This window comes from Scophthalmus maximus, chromosome 6, assembly GCF_022379125.1.
Source record: "Scophthalmus maximus strain ysfricsl-2021 chromosome 6, ASM2237912v1, whole genome shotgun sequence".
In the NCBI taxonomy this organism is placed as follows: Eukaryota; Metazoa; Chordata; class Actinopteri; order Pleuronectiformes; family Scophthalmidae; genus Scophthalmus; species Scophthalmus maximus.
Genome location: NC_061520.1, coordinates 7,049,270 through 7,055,269, shown reverse-complemented (window position 1 = coordinate 7,055,269; position 6,000 = coordinate 7,049,270). Strand labels below are relative to the sequence as shown.

The 6,000-nt window shown below is 49.1% G+C and overlaps 1 protein-coding gene across 1 annotated transcript in view; it reads left to right on the top strand.

The window, feature by feature from the left end:
- Positions 1-344: 344 nt before the first annotated feature.
- tafa3a (TAFA chemokine like family member 3a) overlaps positions 345-6,000 on the top strand; it is an 87,312-nt gene continuing 81,656 nt past the window's right edge. Inside the window, exon 1 of the mRNA XM_035632897.2 lies at positions 345-871. The gene's annotated coding sequence lies outside the window, so the exon portion shown is untranslated. The remainder of the gene's footprint in view (positions 872-6,000) is intronic.

The window sequence follows — 6,000 nt, the reverse complement described above, 5'->3', positions numbered from 1 at the left end:
ACACTTTTTTTTTTTATTTTGCCGCCACACATTAGTCTCTGCAAGAGGACACAATCATCCAGTCGTCATCATCTGAACACGTCGGCTGAGACGAAGTGCTCTCCTCCCTCTGGTCACCACCACTGACCAGGATCAGAGAACATCCACTGGGTGGCGCTGTAGCACCGGCGCAGCGCCGCCGCCGCGCTCTTACGCACACTGCGATGGATCCGGCCGCGCGCGCGCTCTCTCTCTCTCTCTCTCTCTCTCTCTCTCCCTCCCCCTCTCATTCTCTCTCTCCCTCTCTCTCTCTCTCTCTCTCTCCCTCCCCCTCTCACCCCCCCCCCCCCCCGCGCTCATCCCGCTGATTCCTCAGATCCATTTCTCCAAACTGCGCGGAGACGTTTTGCAACAAAAAAAACAACCCCAGAAACACACCGCCACAACAGCCCCTAATTGCAACGAGTTGTGCGGAGGGGGAGGATTCGCAAGAAATAAATCACGGCACAGCTGGAATCTGGAGAAAACTATGAGGAGTGACGCTCCGGCGCCGCGTCCTGCTGCCGCGTCGCTCCGCTGCCGGATGGGAAGTTGCGAGTCAGAGCCGGAGGACCGGAAACTTTTATAGACTTTTTTTGGGAATCCTCCAGCCAGCAAGCCCGAGTTTAAGACTCCTTTGACCCTGGGACTCGTGAGGTCTGACGGGGACGGGGGGGCTCTGACTCCACAGACCAGTGCGTTCCTCAGATGATGGATGCGCGTTGAAGCCAAGAGGAAAAAAAAAAGAAGAGGCATTTCTCTGAAGAAAGAGCTCTGTGGTGTTTTTGTGCTTGACTATGGAGAATAAATGAAAGGGACGTTTTCCCGGGATTAATTGACTGCACGGCGACAGGTAAGGCTCTTCAACCTGCACATTGTGTTTTTGCATATGAATATGTGGCGTGTGCAGCGTTAAATATATGAAGAAATGATTACATTCCAACGGTTTCATATTATACACTCCAGCTGACGATATAGGAATCAGACGAACATATGAACAGGCGAAGCTCATAGATTCTCGATGACAAGTGGTCGGGGACGTGTCAGTCGCCAGTGGGGGGCTACACATGGGTGGAGGAGGCGAACAGGCGCAGCTGCAGAATATCAGACGGATGCAGCGACGTGGACTCGGCTCCGACAGCTTCATTTAGACACTGATCAAGTTTCCCCTGTCTGTGCCCACACTCGTTTGGGCTGGAATAACTTCCCCCACTGTGCGGAAATACAAAAAGAAACTTCTCTTTATGAATAAAACAAACAAAAAAAAACCCCACATTCATGTATGAGGCTGATGAGTGATGTTTCAATCTGGGCCCATCTGTTATCCAGAGAAATGATTATGTGACCATGAGATCGTATCAATCTGTCTATCTATCTATGTATCTGTGTATCTGTCTATCTATCTGTCTATCTATCTATGTATATGTCTCTCTATCTATCTTTCTATCTATCTGTCTATCTATCTATCTGTCTATCTATCTATGTATATGTCTATCTATCTATCTGTCTATCTATCTATATGTCTATCTATATATATGTCTCTCTATCTATCTTTCTATCTATCTGTCTATCTATCTATCTGTCTATCTATCTATGTATATGTCTATCTATCTATCTGTCTATCTATCTATATGTCTATCTATCTATCTATATGTCTATCTATCTGTCTATATGTCTATCGATCTGTCTATATGTCTATCTGTCTATCTGTCTATATGTCTATCTGTCTATATGTCTATCTATCTTTCTATCTATCTGTCTATCTGTCTATCTATCTTTCTATCTATATGTCTATCTATCTTTCTATCTATATGTCTATCTATCTAACTATCCGTCTGCCTGTCTGTCTATGATGCAGTAGATTATGCCAAATTTAGACGCCCCCCATCCACCCTTCTTCCTAAAAAGGATGATATTTTGTCAGTGGTCCATCACCCCCCCCCCCCCCCCCCCCCCCCCCCCCCCCCCCCTTTCATAAACATAACCATGTTTCCCCACAGTGAATGTCTACATCATACAAATGGGACCTGGACCTGTATTCACCATATGGGCGGCATGGTGTGATTCCGACTCCCAACTCTGAAATTAAGAAAGAGACCAGCGGCGGCTATAAGCAGCTTGTTTTGGGAAAGTACAGTGTCGTGTCACCTTTAGTTGAGAAGACCCTTATGGAAACTTCAAGTTGCTGTCGGTTGCTTTGCACTCAGATATTAGACGTTCGGAGTATGCCTACACACCACTGTGGATATTTCTCCCTCCTCAGCCCCTCCCTGCCTCGAACCCCCCCTATCCCACTTCCTCTCTTCCTCTTTTTTCTACCTCTCCGGCTCAGACCATCTCCTTGTTCCCCCCGTTCTTTTGTCTGCCCTTCATCCCCTCGACAAGCGTTGTGCGGTCAGCGGTTTTTCTTTTCTCGCTGTCTCTCTTCCCCCTTCCCCTCAATTAGTGCTATCATCGCACTTCATCCCGTGGAATACAGGGACGGTAATAGCCGTACACTCCCATTGCAGGGGGTGATACAATTCAGCGGTGATTAATTGAAGTCCCCTCAGAGAGTCAGAGGAGGGCGTAAATCTCGCCTTTCACACTCACCGACAGGCGAGCCATTATATTGTTTTATAGATCGCCGTCAGTAGCCCTCGAAGCCGCCTGCGGCCCACTGTTGTTCTGGAGGGGTTTTTAATCGTGCGCCGTTATTGGTCGGTATTGCTGACAGGCGGAGCAAAGGCCACCCTGGGATTACTGGAGATGTGGGAACCCTGTGACAGGCCCACTGTAGTTTGACAGTAACACTGCAAACTTGGGATTTCCTGGGCTTCCTGCTCATTCTGTCAGATCAATAGGCCATGATATGAGGGTCTGTCTTGTGTTTGCAGGCACAATACTGAGCAATACAAAACAGGGTGTTTTAATATTCTGTGCATGAATGCACCATGCGGTGGTAGTTGCACTATTGGAATTGCCTGTTGAGACCGCAGTCCTTTTCAAATGTCTCCATGTGAGACTGGTATCTTTTTTTTTGTTGCATTTGCTGAAGTGTGGGCAACGCTGTGCGTGTCAGATCGCGCACACGTGATATTCTCTGCGTCCCGTCACAGAGAACATAGCACTGCAGCATGCGAGTTGACCGGAAAATCCCGGGAATTGCATCATTCCAGAGATTCTGTGTTCCCCACCAGCCCCCGCAAATTTTGGCTTAGCGGAACAATAAAAAAGTCAGCCATCTACTGTATCTACATGATTACACCCGATTTCAGCATTCGCTGCTCAGCCGCGTTCCGCGGGCTAATGTGTTTAGAGAGCACGGTTTGTTCCACCTCTCAGAGCGCCGGCTCGAGCTGCTCGGGTGAATCCGCCGGGCGTTTAAAGGGAAAATTCCAAAAAGCCCCGACCGTAGTGAGCGGAATGCAGCACGGTGACACTCGTGTGCGGCTCCGGCGTGTGTACGGAGGGAGGTGGAGGACGATGATGCGGCCAGAGCCCGTCCCGTGTTTTATGGATGCTACTTAAAGGAGCATGGCCAAGATGGGCTGGCTGCGGTGAACTGTAACCGCCGACAAAAGACCAAGACAATAAACAAAGAAATTGTTTTTTCCTGGAAGCCGGCAGTGTCCCACTCACTCGCCCGGGCTGATCCTCGCCGATGCGGCAAGCTGTTTCTGGCCCCCGGAGATCAGGCTGTGGAGCACAACTCCATCTCTTATTTATTCATGCTGATTTGCTGTGTGTGTGTGTGTGTGTGTGTGTGTGTGTGTGTGTGTGTGTGTGTGTGTGTGTGTGTGTGTGTGTGTGTGTGTGTGTGTGTGTGTGTGTGTGTGTGTGTGTGTGTGTGTGTGTGTGTGTGTGTGTGTGTGTGTGTGTGTGTGTGTGTGTGTGTGTGTGTGTGTGTGTGTGTGTGTGTGTGTGCGCGTGTGTGCGCGCAGCTGAAGTATTTGTAAGTTGGTGTTTTCCCGGGTGTTAATGTCAATGATATAGATGTACTGTATGTGTGCACATCATCATGCATGCGTGAACAGGCCTCTCGATCTTATGTCGTGTGTGTGTTAGTGTGTTAGTGTGTTAGTGCGCGCGCTGTGATGTCATTGTATTAGATCAGTCCCCTCTGTCGTTCACTCGTCGTACATGAGCGGAGAACAGGCTGCGATCCTGCTGGCCTCACTCATCGTACTCAAGTTCATACGACTCTGCTCTCATGCCGAGCACTGAGAGGCAACGTTCCAAAAGGGGATTCAACTTCTCGTTGTGGTTCCCGCTTTTTCCGACAGATATTTCTTTGCACGTCATATTGAAAGTCAGTCGAGGTATTCCAGGACCCCCTGGGTTCCGGACTTATAAGTGCTGTTCAGTTTTCCTTAGAGGCCGGGAGAGGTGACTGACAGTCGGAGCACTTGTGTTGTCACGAAAATGTCAAGGGCAACCGTTGTGGACATTTTGCTTTCTAACATACAGCATGAGGGAAATATCCGGACTCCGGTTCATGTCTGAAAGCAGCTCGTGTGTCAGCTTCAGCCCCTCACATGAGCCCTAAGGAGAGGCGGGTATGACCAACGGACGCAACGGATGGATTCCCAGATTACTTTGTGTGTAGGGGGTGACGTACGCAAGTAGACTTACCCTTTCCAAATAGTCTTGGCCACACTGAACGTAGTGTGAATACAGTGGAGGAATCTTGTGGATCTTCCTCGGAATTCCACTGCTCCGGACGCGGAGGACAGGGAGGTATGAGTGGAGGAGAGCCTTAGCAGAGCTTAGGAAGCCACTGTTCCGTGGAGATGGTTTTCAGCTTTGTCGGGCGCCCAGCTTTTTTCCGCCGAGCCTTCCCTTCCTCTCTGCCCCCTTCAGTTTCCCTCTCTCTCTCTCTCTGCTCCCTTTCTCTTTCCTTGAGTTAGTCAGTTTTTGCCTGTTCACTCTCTCTCTCTCTCTCTCTCTCTCTCTCTCTCTCAGTTTTGCGCCATTGGGCCGAATTCCCATCAACTCCTACTCCAGCACAGCAGCAGGAAACTAAATGTTCTCCAAGCCCTGCACCATCGGCCCACTGAAAAGGTTTGGGGAATTGCAGATTTTGAGAAGCCCCACTTCTAAAACCCCCAGTTCCTATGGGAGTAAGGGAGCTCTCAATTTTTTCTTGGCAGATTTTTCTCTCTCTCTCTCTCTCTGTCTCTGTTTCCCTCACTTGTGGTGCCTGAGGGTCCATAGCAATATGTTTTTGTGCCGCTCTCTTCTGGTGTTGTCGTCAAGCTCCGCCTCGTGCCTGTAATCATTAGACAATTACAGGGTTAAAAAAAAACGAGCCTGCAATTTTAATGCACTCGCTATTCCTTTGTTGACAGTGCAGGAGAATAGCGTAGCTTCCCTGTTGTGGTTCATAATGAATCGAATCGGACTCAATAAAATTGGCAATTAATGTCAAAGGTCGCTTCATAGAGGAGGGCGGCTGATCAGGCTCCAGAGTTGGACAATATTTCTCCTCTGCTTGGCAACATGGTTTATGGCGGCCCCGCCTTCTGCCCTTCTGCCCCACGTCATGCAAACAACGGAGTGTGGCGAGGATTTTGTGACCCAACGCAGGGACCGCTCAGGAGTCTTCATCACGAAGACCTAACAATGGGATCGCTGAGGACTCCCTAAAGCAGGCCCCACGTCTTCAAAATGAGATGTCATAGCCTTCATTTAACCAGCAGTAAGGACGGACTCAGCGAGATATAAAGAAAGATCTCTTTTTCAATTGTGTCCCGGCCAAGACGGGAAGCAGCACACGAAACACATGCTGCCGCCCAATTTATAATGAGAGGCAACATTCACCATCAACATTCAAAGCATCTCCAGCCAGAAGTGCCCGCTCCCGAGACCTCTGATGTGCCCACGTCGTTAAATGTATTGTGCAGAAACCAGCGTCTCGGCCTTGATCTAATGTATAAGATGAGAATGAGGAAACTGGGTACTTGTGTTATCTCGCCGCCGCGATAGAATTAGCTCGAGGGT